This window comes from Chanodichthys erythropterus, chromosome 15, assembly GCF_024489055.1.
Source record: "Chanodichthys erythropterus isolate Z2021 chromosome 15, ASM2448905v1, whole genome shotgun sequence".
Taxonomy (NCBI): Eukaryota; Metazoa; Chordata; class Actinopteri; order Cypriniformes; family Xenocyprididae; genus Chanodichthys; species Chanodichthys erythropterus.
Window position 1 is genome coordinate 32,831,972 of NC_090235.1, and position 15,699 is coordinate 32,847,670.

Consider the following 15,699-nt stretch of genomic DNA (forward strand, 5'->3'; position numbering starts at 1 on the left):
TATAGTCCAAATCTAATATTTTCCAATGTCTCGTACCTTTGACGGTGTTAACTGTGGTGTCACGTGGTTGGGAACGTGTATGGAAATGATATGCAGATGAGGTTATGCATAGTAAAACTAGGCGTCGTAAGCTCCATATATGGTTATTTCGGGGAGGAGACAGGGTGGAGATGCACGTACGTACAAACTTCCGCTGACTGGGATTCATAAAGGGATTCGTGCGCAGTTTCTGGCGTACGCATGGTTTTATAAATCTGATTTTTTTGTGCGTACGCAGAATCTAGCTTTTGCGCGTACGTACACTTTTAGTAGGGATCCTACGCACAGTTTTAGAAATGAGACCCCAGAACAGATATTTCACTACTAAGCTACAAGCAGCAATACCCATTAGCTCTGGACTGACTCGTAAAGTGGACTAGCGATCCCGTCAGACTCTTTCCAGCAAATCATTAAGGGTCTGTAAGTGGTCCAGGAGCTAATGAGGAAAGTGCACTGACTACACAGGCAACATCAGTGTCAGATGGACTTGCACACATTGAGCTCAGATAGATAATGGTAATGATGGTAATCATTTTGACTGCTCAAAATTTTCAACAAATTATTCAGCCTACTTGAGTAGTTGGATTGAGATGCAGGGCAGAGATGGAGCAAGTTCCAAATGAACTATTTTATAGCCTAATTTTTGGTACATATGTGTCAGATAGATTTCGTCAGCTGTTTCATTGCATCTTGCTGTTTTTTCAGTGTCAGAACCATCATGACTGACACTTCTCAAGGTTCTGTTCTATTTAGTTGTGCTCAGCTGTTTTTGAATGCAAAGACTCCCCACAACATCCCAACCAATGCTGTCGCAACTCGAAAACAAGAAAACACCACAATAAAGGCCTGTTCATACCAAGGATAATAACCATACCATTTTACTAATCTGTCTAATTCTATGAGAACAGGAAACTATAACAATAACATCACTGAGAAACAATATCATTGGAATCACTTTCAGAATGATTTTTCCTGCTCATGAATGATAAAAACATTGACAGCCACTCTATCTTGCTTTAAAGAACATGAGCATTTCAAGCGGCGGATGACATAACTGCAGCGCATGCTTATAATAAACAGAACCTTATTTTGCATCAGTGTGGATGCTAATTAATATAGTTATCATTCTTGGCATTAACGGGCCTTTAATATGAAATGTTTTAAAAAGAAATGAAGTCATACCAACTATGTTTTTCATCATTTTTGTCACTTTCTAGAGTACTAAACTACTGTTTTTGTTAAGTACTAGAGTACTGTGATGCTTGAGTGATGATCCCTTGTAATCCCTTGTAAAGTTTGCATGCAACAGAAGTTGCGATTAGTCTTTTCTTCCCTATTGTGACATAGCCTACATCCAAGTGAAATGGCTTCTCAAACAAGAAAAATTAAGAGCGGAACTTGATTTTGTCCATTGTGAATTCAACCTGGGGTGCGTTTTCCAAAAGCATCGTTAGCCAACTAGCATTGCAATTTCTATCGTTACTAACATAGTTAAATGATTTGCTGTTTCCCGAAACTATAGTTCAAATTATGTTCAAATGTTCAAATCAAATCATGTTCATTTCGAATATATACAAATGTCATATTTGTCAAGAAATTTTAAGCACCGCTTTTTGAAGAGTGCGCATGTGATTGAATCTAGAAATAAAGCAAAATGAGAATGACAGTCATAGCGCAGAATCCGCCATTTTGTCCGACAAAGCAGTCAGGAGTTAGAAGATTAACCTTGGTGGACTTGAACTTGAAAAATGGTGTGTATTTACATCTTTCCGTGTTTGAAACAACATTCCTTCTCATGTTTATTTGATGCTATAAATTAACTAGTAGAAAGAGATTCACAAGCTGCTTAAGCTGAGGCGCTACAGCAATCTGTCATGACATATTAAAGAGCCACAAAATGTTTTTTATTGTTCACATTTCTTTAAAAAAAAAAAACACAATTTGAAAGCTGGGAGTGTGTTTCATATCATAAATAACCTGCTCTGTCATGTCTGTCGACGTGTTGTCAGTGTCCTCTTTACTCCGCGATGTATTTTTCACTGCGTGTGGCGTTACAGCGCCATGGCTTGTCAGACAAAGCAACAGTAACTGAGAGGGGCAGGTCTTTGCAAAGGGTCAATTGACCGTTCTCACAGGGAAAAATACATCGCAGAGCAAAGAGGACACTGACAAGACAGAGCAGGTTACTTTTGATATGAAAAAGTCTCAAATTTTGTAATTTTTAAAGAAATTTAAACAATAAATACCGTTTTGTTTGCCTGGAAAATCCAGTCTCACCGCTGTACCAGCGGAATCTTTGTTGATATTGCAGGGACTTTCACCGCACTAGAGTGACGCTGTTTGCGTCACTGAAATAAACTAATCTGATTGCGCGGTACTGTGCGGAGTTGACTCGAGGCACGACGGAGGGCGGACTGACCAGACTGATATATCTTGTAGAAGATATATCAGTCTGGCCTTGCCAGGCAACCGTTTTGTGGCTCTGTAGCGCATCAAGCAGCTCATGAACCAAAATCTTCTTACTAGTTAATTTATATCATCAAATAAACATGAATGAACCACATTTCAACAAAAGAAAGATGTCAGTAAACATAATTTTTCCAAGTTCAAGTCCACCAACGTTAATCTAACCAACTCCCCTGATTGCTTTGTCGGACATAATGGCGGATTCGGCGTTATGATTGGTTAAAACGCCTGTCAATCAAACTCCCGGCGAAGGGTCAACTTATAGCAAAAAATCTATTAATTCGATCTCAAATGTATTCATTTAAAGAAATTATTACTTCCTGCGCAGTGTTGGGGAGTAGTTAACTACATGTAGCGGCCCTACTAGTTTAACTACATTTTTCAGTAGCTTGTATGTAGTATAGGTACTTTTAAAACAGTGTAGCTTTTCCAGTAGTTAACTACATTTTCCAGCAAGTAGTGGTGTAGCGCGACCTAAAGCTACAAGCTAAATTCTGTTTTGCGTTCTGACGAGCCTGCAATGCATTGAAGCAGCACAGCATCATAAATCTCATAAAATCGTGCGTTACCACCATCTATTGTTATATCACACATCTTGCGGCTTTAAGGTCATTGCACACTGAGTCCGAAATTCGCATGCGAAACTTTCGCACGTTAAAAAATAAATTCGACCTCACGTTATGTCAATCGCATTTGCACACTGCCTCCGAAACTTTCGTCCGTCAAAAAAATATTCGGATCAGGTTCGATTTTCTGCGTTTTTCGCATCCGTGGCACGCATTTTGAGAGACGTTTTGACAATTCAGAGCCACCGTACGCGAATGCAAAAATCCAGAATGCCATCTGACAAGTTGATCCACGTCTTCTACACCACAAAACAGCAGCACTGAATGACTAACAACGTGAGGAATACAATGAGACCGAATATAAAGACAGATTGTGCCAGTAGTAAAGCATCAAACAGAGCCACTGACATTCTGAAGTTAACTTTGAAACGCTCGGATAATCCCACAGCTTCTTGATGAGGTGCATTCTCTTTCTCTCTATGCAATCTCGGGATTGAATAGACCCAATATTTCCTCTTTCTTTTTCTCTAGGAGACAACTAATCGTGCTCACTGCTTGAAGACTTCATTTTGTATTGTTTTGCGATTTGTTTTGCGATTTTTTCGCAACGCATTCATTAATACGCATCGGACTCAGTGTGCAAGGTCTCGGTGCGTGACGAATTTTTAGGATTGCGAATACGAAAAAACGCATGCGAAAATTTCGGACTCAGTGTGCAAAGGCCTTTACAGTTCATCGAGAAGTGATCGTCTGATGATTATGTAAAGTGAGTGGGTTTACACACAAATCAATTAATAAAGGTTATGCCTAATTTATAAACAAATTATTAAAACGCTGTCTGTGTCGAAGACTTCAAGTACATACAGGTGAATAATAGCCTTTTTAAATTGATTGTCCTGCTTTATTGCAGTCTATATCAAATGTATGCGAACTATTTTATTACAGTGGTGACCCGCCATAGTCTAATCTGTCCCGTGACTCCCGTCATAATGAATCTAAGATCACTAACGCTGTGTTTTGCGTCATTGCATTGGCAAAGCATCCGTCAATTGAACAGAAAACAAAAATGCGAGCTTAGAATAAAATCGGTTGCACGGGTTTCAGAATGATGATCACTGTGAGTTTAACATGCTTTTTTCTGTCCAATTTAAGTTGCATATATTGGATGAAATAATTGGAATAGAATTTAAAAAATACTGATACAAAAATTCAAATATTTTTCTTGTCTGCGCATTGCTTATTGTTATTATTATTATTATTTAATATTTTTTGTTATGGTTATGGTAGTAATTTTGAGCGTGAATCCTGCATTTGTATGTACCAGTGGCGTGCAGTGGTGTTCTGAAATGAGGAGGCACATTTTTTTTTTTTTTTTTAATGAATCATTGTAAATTCATGTGCATTACTCTTACAGTTGACACATCTTCCTTGTTAAATGAACATTACTTTACAGTACATCAAAAAAGAAAAAAGAAACCAAAGACAATTCTATTTTGTAATTTTACATTAACAATGTAATGTTCTATTTATCAAAACTAAGTCAATCTCATCAAGCATCAAGTGTTTTAAGCATTTCTACATTCATTCCAAAATAATAACTAAAGGCAATAATACGCCGGGGTTCAGATGATTTTCTATGGAGGCATGACTCCTCTGTGTAACTTTACCTACGGGTGTCGCTGTTGGGCAGTGTTCCTTAAGAAATACGCGTGATTTGCGCTCTTTTTAATGTCATAATTTGTAATATTTGTGTTGTTTTATATGTAATATGGATTATTTTCTCATCCTATTTTTTTGGGGAGGCACTGCCTCCCTTGCCTACTCGGAGGAAACGCCCCTGGTATGTACTGTATTTATATCACTTCTGAAACTGCAGAGTGCAATTGGTCGTCAGTCCTCTTATAGCATGAAAAACAAAACTTGTATTAAAATTCTGAATATATTATGAATGTGTGCAAAGAGTGCTTCCTTTATAATCACTAAAAAGTCATAACTCAGTTATAGCTGTCTACACTGCACAATGAGCGTGCAAACTCAGTGCTGAATAAAAACTCTGACCCCTGATTGGCCATTGCATTCAAGAGATCAACAGTTGTATCTGTGATTGCCTATGTTGCTCACAGCTGCAAAATCGTGTTGTAAATAGAAACATTTGAAATTCTCCAGAGCGCAAACACAAATACGCACTGGAGCGTTTGCCAAATCTGTTTCGCCAATATGATATTTTTACAGTATCAACTGAGGGTGCTCTTGCTTTTGCTTGTGTTTGAGGGTAGGTGCGTAGAACCGGGCCTGCATTGGTGTGACATTTGTAGCAGTTTGGTACTTTGACAGTCAGAGATATAGGCTACATTTGAGTAGGCTATAGTATTTTTTGATATAGGCTACACAACAACATAAAACGCCACACTTTTAAATAATAGCTGTAGTGCATTGCGTTGTTTTAAACCCCAAACATTTACTTAAACATTCTTCACTAACAGTGAGTGTAGCTAACTACTTTTTCAGAAGGGTAGCTTGACTGTAGTTTAACTACTTTTATTTATAAGTAGCTTGTAGTTCGTCAAACTACAGTTTCAGATTAGCTTCCCCAACACTGTTCCTGCGTAACATCATTCACCAACGTTTATTTCGATAAAATAAACCAAGGGTTGTCCATTTTGTTTTTATGGTGACTTATGTTAGCGATGATGATAGCTCTTAGCTATAATGACAATGCCAGGGAGAAAGAGAACCGAATGAAAAATTGAGAAAATGTCCTGTAAAATGTGGTTAAAGATTTTAGCAGCATGAGAGAGAAAATTAAAATATACTCACGTCTCATAACGCTAAGATTCGATTCGCCAAGTAGGCCTTAAACGCCCTCATGTTGCCAGATCCTCTTCAAATAACCTCTCACTTCTTAAAGTGACAAGTTTCAACCCGCGTCGATGAGGTAAAAGATAAAACCTTGGTAAAGTTGGTACACATATCACCCGTGTACTGTAGAGCGCGCTGCTCCAATGCTCTGAGCGTATGCTGAAATACTCCAACAAACTGGCTGTGTCTTAAAACCTAGTAAGCTGACTGCTTAGGCAGTATATTATGGTAGGCTATCATATGCACTAGCCTAAAAACAATCATTGGGTTTTGCCTCTCTCTGTACTTCTCCCGTTAGAGCTCACTGTCAGGACGCCGTGTTCACGCTCCCGTTTGCGCATCTCTCACAGAGACTCGTGTATAATAAAGCAGCCAGCGCGAGCGCGTCAGGAATGATGTGTGAGAGAGAGTCTGTGCTGCTCCAGTTTGTCTGATTCTCCGAGGCGAGACGGTGGCGCATGGACGCAGCTCCAGATATTCCAGCTGGTAAAAATGCAGAGCTGTTCTTCTCTCTCTCTGGCACGCCGTCAGACAGAATCCATCCCCCGCTCCCAGCAGCCGCAGCAGCACCTCAGGGCTGGAGCATGAGGCGCACATCCATCAGATCTCCGGGAAAATATGGGACTTGATCGACACGGCAGCGCGTCGGATGTAGCGGTCGCGGGGCTGTGGGTGTGCTGTTGTTGTTTCCTCAAGTGAAAGACTACTGGGCTCGGATAGGGAGGAGGGGGCAGGTGAAAATGCAATTTGGGACATTGCGACAGTTCTGTAGCTCTTTTCTATCGCATTTTAAGCCACCTCAGAACATCTCGAAGCCAGAGCTGTTGGGACAGGCGCGGGACGGCAGGTGAGGCGATCGATACCCGCTCACCGATCATCACACGAGAGCTAAACAAATACAGAAATACATTACAGGGACATCCATTGCTATAAATTGACATTCGAGTGCTGAAAATGCTGAAGAATCCTGTGGGTTTTGAACTTACGCTGCTGTTTATCGCTTAAGATTCGCATTGGGTGTTTTATAATGGTAACTGCGCCTCCGTGCCAACAGCTTCATTTGATACACTGTGCTTTTTTGCATAAGAGAATATAGGAGCACTCTTTATTACAGTGTTTATTAATTACTGCATGTAAATGCAATTAATTAAATTAATAATGATAGTAATATTAATAATAATAATACTACACATACTAACAAGAATATTTAAGTTCGGACAGGAAATAATTGCAATTTATCTAATACTATAAGACTACACAATACAATGTGAAAAAGTAAAAACATGCACTTATTACCTTAACTAGCCGTTTCCTGATATGACTTTTAAAATTGACATTATGTAGCTTAATGTAGTCATTTACAAATGTTATTCAGTCATACTTTTAGAAGTTAAATAACCACTTAATTTAGAGATAACACATTTTACGTTGACAAAACATTCAAAGTATATGTAACACGAGCACTGTAATAATATATGGTAAAGAGTTTTACATTTATTTTATTTTTAAACGGGTGTGTTTATTTTACCACTCTCGCATGCAAATCCCAGTTGGGATCGTAGCTTTAGGGCAATGGGACATTGTTAGGTTTTGCCCCCTTTTATAGTGCATTGTTATAAGTTGGTCAGATAGTTAGGGACAATTAGCATCTTAATGCATCCTTGTGTACATAGATCTAGAAGTTTCATTTCTGTAAAATAGATTGCTCTCACTTATGCTTTTTTGCTGATTCTTTGCTGGAGCAGATTTGAGACGTTCTTTACAATGCTAATTTAGACTATGAGGAGCCTTGAGCTATTTATATCAAGCACAATAACTTGCTTTGGAAAAAAATGTTCAGTAAAGTCATGATTTATTAAGCAATGTTATGGCATTCCTGAAGCAGTGCATATGGATTATATCATAATGCCAAAAATAGTGTATACATTCTCAGTCACAACATACAGGCAAAAGTACAAAGTCATGGTTTCTTAGACGAGTTTGCATGGGGGGGTGGCGTCTTTCACAAGAGTCTTGTGTTCACAGGACCATCTTGTTAAAGTAACACTTTGTCATGCATGTGTCATCTGCTAATAAAGTCTGGATAAAATGAGAAAGAATAATGTGGCAGCAACATGCAATGTAAAAAATACCCACTAATAACTCAAAAACACAAATAAAATAGATTATTTAGGGTAGTCTTGAGTGCTAAAAATGGAATGGCTATGCACAGTTTGCATGTGTTGAAGACATCATACAATTCTGGATTTTAACTTGAAGTCAGAATGACATGGCATTCTCATTTTATTTAAGTAATGTGACATATTTCTGAGTTAAACAGGATATTAAATGAGGAAAAAGCATAGGGATGGACTTGATTTTATTCATCATGAACTGACTGGATTGTGCAAAGTGGTCTCTATGACAGATAGTTGGAGGGGAGGGCTGAAAAATAAGAGGCATTAGTGATTTCAGCCATAGAGTAAAATTGTTATTATATTTTGATGAAAAATGATCATGGAAAGTATTATTGTTCTTTGGAGTAGAATGCATTGATTAAAAAAAAAATCATAAGAAAATTGTAAATAGTGTTAGTTTAATGTTGACTTTAAAGGCACAATATGTAATATTTTTGGATTCAAATATTCAAAAACCACTATGAACAATGTTAAATATTTTGTTGACTTGTGTACTTGAATTATCCCAAATGTTTTCAACAGTGTTTAAATCCAGTGAAATCAGCTATTTTAACCATTGTAACCTGTCAATAATGTCATACCCGTGTTACCCTTTTTTACTTCCGTAGAACACCAAAGACGCTTTAATATGTTATGTGTTTTATTAGACAGATGAACAACTGTTTGGATAACTTTATTGACAGAAAACGAATCATTGTTATATATCCCAACACAGTGACAGTCTTTTTGTTTGAATCTCTTGTTTTCTTAATTCACCACGAGTAACATGTTTGTACCAAGCCTCGGAGACAATGCTATTTTGTCAAGTGGCTAACATAGCAAAATCAGAAAGAGTTTTATTTGTTGTAACAGTAATGCAGCATTTTCTCTGCCATACAGTATATTTTAAAATTAATTACATGCAATTTATCAACACAAGTCATCCATTTTTTATTAGTATGATATTCTAATATCGATCCAGCTTAATGCAATGTGCAACAAGTGTCTCATACCAGCCACCGAGAGAACGCACAGAGTAAAACACTCAAATGTATTTTAGTATGATTGTTTTGACCAAGTAAAACAGCGCTGTGTAACCCCACAATTTTAATTCGAAAAAAAATTCAGCACTTGCAGCTATTTCATTAGAACGAGATAAAATAATGTGAATTTAAAGGATTAGTTCACTTTAAAATGAAAATTACTCCATGATTTACTCACCCTCAAGCCAGGTGTATATGACTTTCTTCTTTCAGACTAATACAATCAGAGTTATATTAAAAATCACCCTGATGCTGCTAAGCTTTATAATGGCAGTGCACTGAAACCACGTGTTTGTAACTCAAAAAAGTGCATCCATCTATCATCCATCTATCACACAAATAAAAAATTGGCTCAACAACAAAAAAAAGGTTAATGTTTTCCACTAGAATTTTTAACTTAAGTCAATTGGGAGAATTACATTAATTCAAAGCAATATTTTGAGTTGATCCAACATAATGTTTTAAGTAAGGTGAAGACGTTTTTTTTGCCACAATAAAATGCATTTCTAAGTAACATGAACTTACCAAGCACCGCTTGTCATCATGATGGTAAATCTCCAAAAACACACATTAACAGAAACTCTTCTAAGCTAGCATAACAAAAAACTAATTACTGCTAAATCTCCCTTACCATTAATCTTGATCTTAAAAAAACATTATATAACACTTAATTTTAGCATTTACTCTCCCTTTCAAGTGCCATTGGCAAGATGGGAAATATAAATCCCAGCTCAGTTTCACTTAACTTAAATTCGTCTAAATTAAAAGAAGTGTTCATACAACTCAACACAATGAAACACGTTTACACGTCATCAGATTGTATTTTACTTTAACAGAACTTAAAATTGAATACATGTTTGATTAACTGAAAATGTTAAACTATGACAAGTCATGATAGTATATCGAATCAATAGGCATAATTGGTGTGTCATCCAAGCTCAATAAAATAACACTTTACAAGTAAAAAATCTAACAGCATTTCAGAACTTGATTTTTTATTTCACAACAATATATATATTTAAGTAATGACTAAAGGTCCCCTGAATTAGTTTTTAGAGTGCATAAACGTGTACTCCACGTGGCTCCACCGTCTTCTGTATTCAACTTACGAAGAAAGTGTAACACCTCTTGCAGTCAAAATGCTTAAGCTGCGTCTTACGCCTTCCGTATTCAACTTAAGAAATGAAAAAAGAGCATAACTGACATCGCGTCAGTTAAATATGGAAGGTGGTCTGGCAGAAGCTAGTTATTTTACTTTATAACATGTTAAATATGGATGTTTTTCTTACACAAACGCATCGCTTCGCTTCACTTCAGAAGGTCTTTATTAACCCCCTGGAGCCGTGTGGAGTACATTTATGATGGATGGATGCATTTTTTTGAGTTTCAAACAGGTGGTTTCCGTGTACTGCCATTATAAAGCTTATGAGCATCAGGGTGATTATTAATATTACTCTGATTGTATTCGTCTGAAAGAAGAAAATCATATACATCTAGGATGGCTTGAGGGTGAGTAAATCATGAAGTAATTTTCATTTTAAAGTGAACTAATCCTTTAAGTGATCAAACGTAACTGTAACAAAGTTCAAGTTCAGGGAAAGAGGGATGTGGGAAACAGCAAATGTTAAATGTAAATTTAATCATAAAATAAACAACAAAACGAAAGGAGCAGCCAACCACGGTATATAATCATAATAAAGCCTGAAGTTCCTCAATTGGACATGAACAAGTCCCATCAGATCACTTTCCATCGGCATTGAAGGTGAAGACGACAACTCCCATGCCTTTATTATTGTTTTGAATAAGCAACCTCTAGCGGCGAAACTTTTAAGACTTACTTTTTTAATGTATGATACTTTTAGATGGAGAGGGCTTGAGGATACGCCATTTAAATTTGTATGAATTTATTTTGCTGTTATTATGAGCATGTAAAAAAATCTGACTTGCATAACTTTTAGCTATTTTTGTGGTGGTGGACAGTTTTATTCAGAGGTTATTTTTTGTTTACTTAGATCATCTTTAAGAGATTTTATCTGTCACCCAAAAATTATTTCACTTATGGTGCATAATGTTTTCTGATACATAAGTTTTGCATTGGCAACATTACAGACTTTAATGCAGCAGTCAGCTGCTACACGCTATCTAGTGACAGTGAGACTCGCAGAGTCAGTGAATGAGTGTGTTTTATGAGTTTGTGTATGCATGTTTATTCATTTGCTTCAAAATGAGTATTCATTTTTAAAAGATGCTGAATCAACATTAACTGCCATTTGTGTAATTATAATCATCATCATCCATATATGCTTAGTTTGTAAACATGAAGTTTAATCATTTTTTACATTCTTGGAATTCCAAATATATTTGGCACATAAAGGTTAGTTACATAGTTATTTTTATTATTATTATTTTTTTTTTTTTACAGAATATTCATGTGTCATCTACATAATGTAAAATAAATCTACTGCGGTACATACAGTATAGCAGAATCCATATTTCTATGGTCGCACTGCGCTGTATATCCCGTCACACCACCCAGCCCTTCTTACAATTCAGGCTTTTATTTGCAAAAGCCTCATACCCACTTAGCAGCAACCCATATCTCAATGGACCAAATCATTTTCTTGTATCCCTGGTCTCTGCACTAATGCTGTTGATATTGCATTTGAGTGGTGGGCTACAGATATGGAATCTGACTCCCTCAGATGTCCTAATTAATTGCCGGCCACATTTCGGCCTCTTTCACTCTGGCTGATTTACTCCCTCAATCATTGATTATTTAGGAGCTGTATTTTCTCTAGTGTACTCTCTTCCCAAAAGCACTCGCTCTGAATCAGTCAGTCCTTGTGCGCCAGCTCCTTTTAATGGAAATCCAAACCGATCGATGGACAGTCAGAGCAGCCCATCCCGTTGCAGGCTGGAGCTGTTATAATGTTGGACTAGATGTTTCTCTCTTTTCAAGTGGTGGAAAGTCAAAAGAGGTGCAGCTCCACTGATGCAAATAAATATACTTATTTTGTATCATACTGTATGTCAAGACAGGTATGTTATATATTGTACATACCTTTCAAAAGTTAGGGCTTGCTAAGTTTTTTAATTTATTTTTATTTTTTTAAAGTCTCTCATGCTCATCAAGGCTACATTTATATAAAACAGTAAAACATTGATATTGTGAAATATTATTAAAATTTTAAATGACTGTTTTCTATTTGAATTTCTATTTTAAAATGTAATTTATTCCTGTCATGTCAAACCTGTCTTTAGCGTCACATGATCCTTCAGAATTCATTCTGATGTTAATTTGCTGCTCATGAAACATTTTTTATTATCATCAATGTTAAAAACATTTATGCTGATGCTTAATATTTTTGTGGAAACCGTGATACATTTTTTCAGGATTCTTTGATGAATAAAAAGTTTATAAGAACAGCATTTATTTGAAATATATTTTGTTGTAAAACTCTTTACGGTCAAGTTTAATGTGCTTCGATGAATAAAAGTATTAATTTCTTTTTTTTTTTTTTTTTTACTGTCTCCAAACATTTATATAGTAAATTATATATATATATATATATATATATATATATATATATATATATATATATATATATATATATATATATTATGTATTATGTTTTCGTAGTTACATAATAGTAGCCTCTATTGTAACATTAACTATTTTTATGACATAATACACTCTAAAAAATGCTGGGTTAAAAACAACCCAAGTTGGGTTGAAAATGGACAAACCCAGCAATTGGGTTGTTTTAACCCAGTGGTTGGGTTAAATATTTGCCCAACGTGCTGGGTAGTTTTATTTAACTCAACTGTTGTATAAAAATTACTGTATTGCTTGCTTAAAATGAACCCAAAATATGCTGGAAATTAACATTTAATTAACATGTTTAATAAATGAGCATTTATTAATAAGATAATGAATAATAAACAATAAACATTTATTAAATTGCTTATTAATAAATGTACACCTTTTGATTATTATTGTTGCCTCTAGTAATTATGTGTCTGATTTTTAATTTCTCACCTATTTTGGGTTCATTTTAAGTCAGCCATATAGTCATTTTTAATCAGTAGTTGGGTTAAATAAAACTACCCAGCAGGTTGGGCAAACATTTAACCCAACCACTGGGTTAAAACAACGCAATTGCTGGGTTTGTCCATTTTCAACCCCACTTGGGTTGTTTTTAACCAAACATTTTTTAGAGTGTATAATGCTTATCTTATTGTTAATTACTATTTATGCAATGTAGTTTAAAATATTTTTTGAAAATACTTGTAAGTAATGTAAGTTCTGCAGACAAAGTGCAAATGAAACTGGATTTTTATGTATTCTGAAGAAGTATGCGTGAGTGGTGCTTACCTGACCAAAATTACTGGCACAGGGTGCTGTGGGTGTTTGCAGAGGTGTTGCTAAAAAAGGCTGTTGTATGTGGTTTGTAATGTGTTCTGAATTGTTTTATAGAGTGTTACTATGCAGTTTCCATGGTGTTCTTCTAGGTACATTGCTAGGTGGTTGTTTACTGGCCCATTAAATAAAAGACCATTCACTTGCAAGTCTACATGTCTGCAGCTAGTTGCAACAAACCCATTAATTCAAGAAATCCTTAGCAATGTTACCCTTATTTTTCTCAAAGAGTTTGTTGCAGCTAGGATTAGCTTACAATGTTTGACTAGTGCATTAGTGAGGTTGACTGGTTTATTTAAAATTTTCTTCCTTTTTTAGTTTTGATATTTTTAGCAGTGCTATTTTAAAGTGGCCCCCTATTATGTTATTTTAAAGGTTCCTAATCTTGTTTTGGAAGTCTCTTACAATAGGTTAATAAAACACTTTAATTTTCTCATAATATACTTTGCAGCATCTTCTCTTTTCTCACGGAGTCTGAAACAGTTCGATAAAAGATTTGGTCTCTCTTCGTTTCGAGAGCTTAATCTGCTCTGATTGGTCAGATGGCCCTGTCTGTTGTGATTGGTCTACCACTTACAGCACATGTCGGAAATGAAAGGTAGTCACCCTACTTTAGACTTATGTTTACATTTTAATTATTTGAGTTTTCCATGGTTGTTGACATTTCTGTCTTAATAACTGAGGGGATTATGATCAGAGGAAGGTTAAGTTTAAAATAAAAATGTTTAAATGCAATATATTTTTCTCCTGGTCCTTATTTTAAATGGGTCATAAAAAATATCAATAATTATCGATATCGACCGATATGAAACACTGATATCGTGATCGCCCAGCCCTTAATGGCTCGTTTCGGCAGTTCAGAATCAATTCTTTCTTTTAGGAGACAATAACTTTATTTGTCATGCACTTTTATCTTTTAAACTTGGCAGACCTTTTAACATTCACAAACAACTACATTATACACTGAACGAAAAGTAATATTCGAAAAAGCATAATAGGGACACTTTAATTAACTTGCTGTGCTTGAGCTGTTGGACATTTTATAAAATCCTTACAGAAAAGTTGCATCTTTATAATATGATTTTTCGATTAGTCATAGGAGCAACTCACAGTGTTCACAACGCATGTGTACAAGAACACAAAATCTTTACTTCCTGGAAAACTGGCACAAAATATCAGTATTAAAATAATAAAAAGTTGCTGCAATCAGGGAAGCTTGTGACTTTCTTTCCCTACATAATAAAAGACTTGCCTCTCATAGATGAAACACAATAAAAACACTGTCATGTTATCTTGCATTCAGAGGCAGATACCTGCGTTTTGGGAATGCAATCGTGTGAGACCAAATCATCGTTTTTATGACAGATTTTGTCTCAGACATATTAAATGAATATTAATATTTTAGATAGTGTGCAATGAGCATATTTTCTCATCGAATAATAAAACAAATCGCCCTCAATTGAGCATACGTTTTTTAAAATGCATGTTTTACGATTTTATGCACATTTTGGCATTTCATCCAGCGTTTTTAAAGTGATATCTCAAAATTCACATAAAAATATGTGAATGGAAACATAGATAAGTTTAAGGGATTTTCCACCATTTTATTTACCACCTACCAGGAAAAGAAGTCTGATCACTTAGAAAAGTAATAGCACACCTTTCCTCAACGAGCCACATGATTTGAGGCATTATTCATTTCTAAATAGTGTGGGGTGAGTTACAGCAATAACAATAGTGAGTGTTGCCTTATCAAGCAGCACTAATAAGGTCAGGGCAGATATAATAGACAAGGTGATGATAAATCAAGGGTTGGAGTTTGGTGATGGTTTATTGATCCTTAAACTGAGGTTAAATTTAAATGATGCCATTTAGCTGGCAAGATACTTGTCCTAATAAGATCATTGATTGGGTGATTAACAGCATTGTGTGTCTATTGAGTGAATTCCACCAATAAGAGATCATTTTCGAGCCTCTATCACAGTCACAGTAACAATAAGTAACCCTTAAAGAACAGACAGATGTGATGAAACTCTTTGGAGCCTGTTACTACAACATTGTGTTTAAAGGAGGAGAGGCATGTAGCATTAAAGATGATCATTTGGATGCTGGTGGCCTTGCTTAATCAACAGGGACAAATTAATGCATGC

At 35.8% G+C, this 15,699-nt stretch overlaps 1 protein-coding gene across 8 annotated transcripts in view; it reads left to right on the plus strand.

Annotated features, from left to right (window-relative positions):
* Positions 1 to 15,699, plus strand: part of rims2b (regulating synaptic membrane exocytosis 2b) — a 175,980-nt gene that overhangs the window by 40,435 nt on the left and 119,846 nt on the right. The window contains exon 1 of one of the 8 annotated variants that reach the window (XM_067361813.1): positions 6,672 to 6,777. The exons of the other annotated variants lie outside the window; for them this stretch is intronic. The gene's annotated coding sequence lies outside the window, so the exon portion shown is untranslated. Of the gene's footprint in view, positions 1 to 6,671; positions 6,778 to 15,699 lie in introns of those variants that run through there. 8 annotated transcript variants of the gene reach the window in all.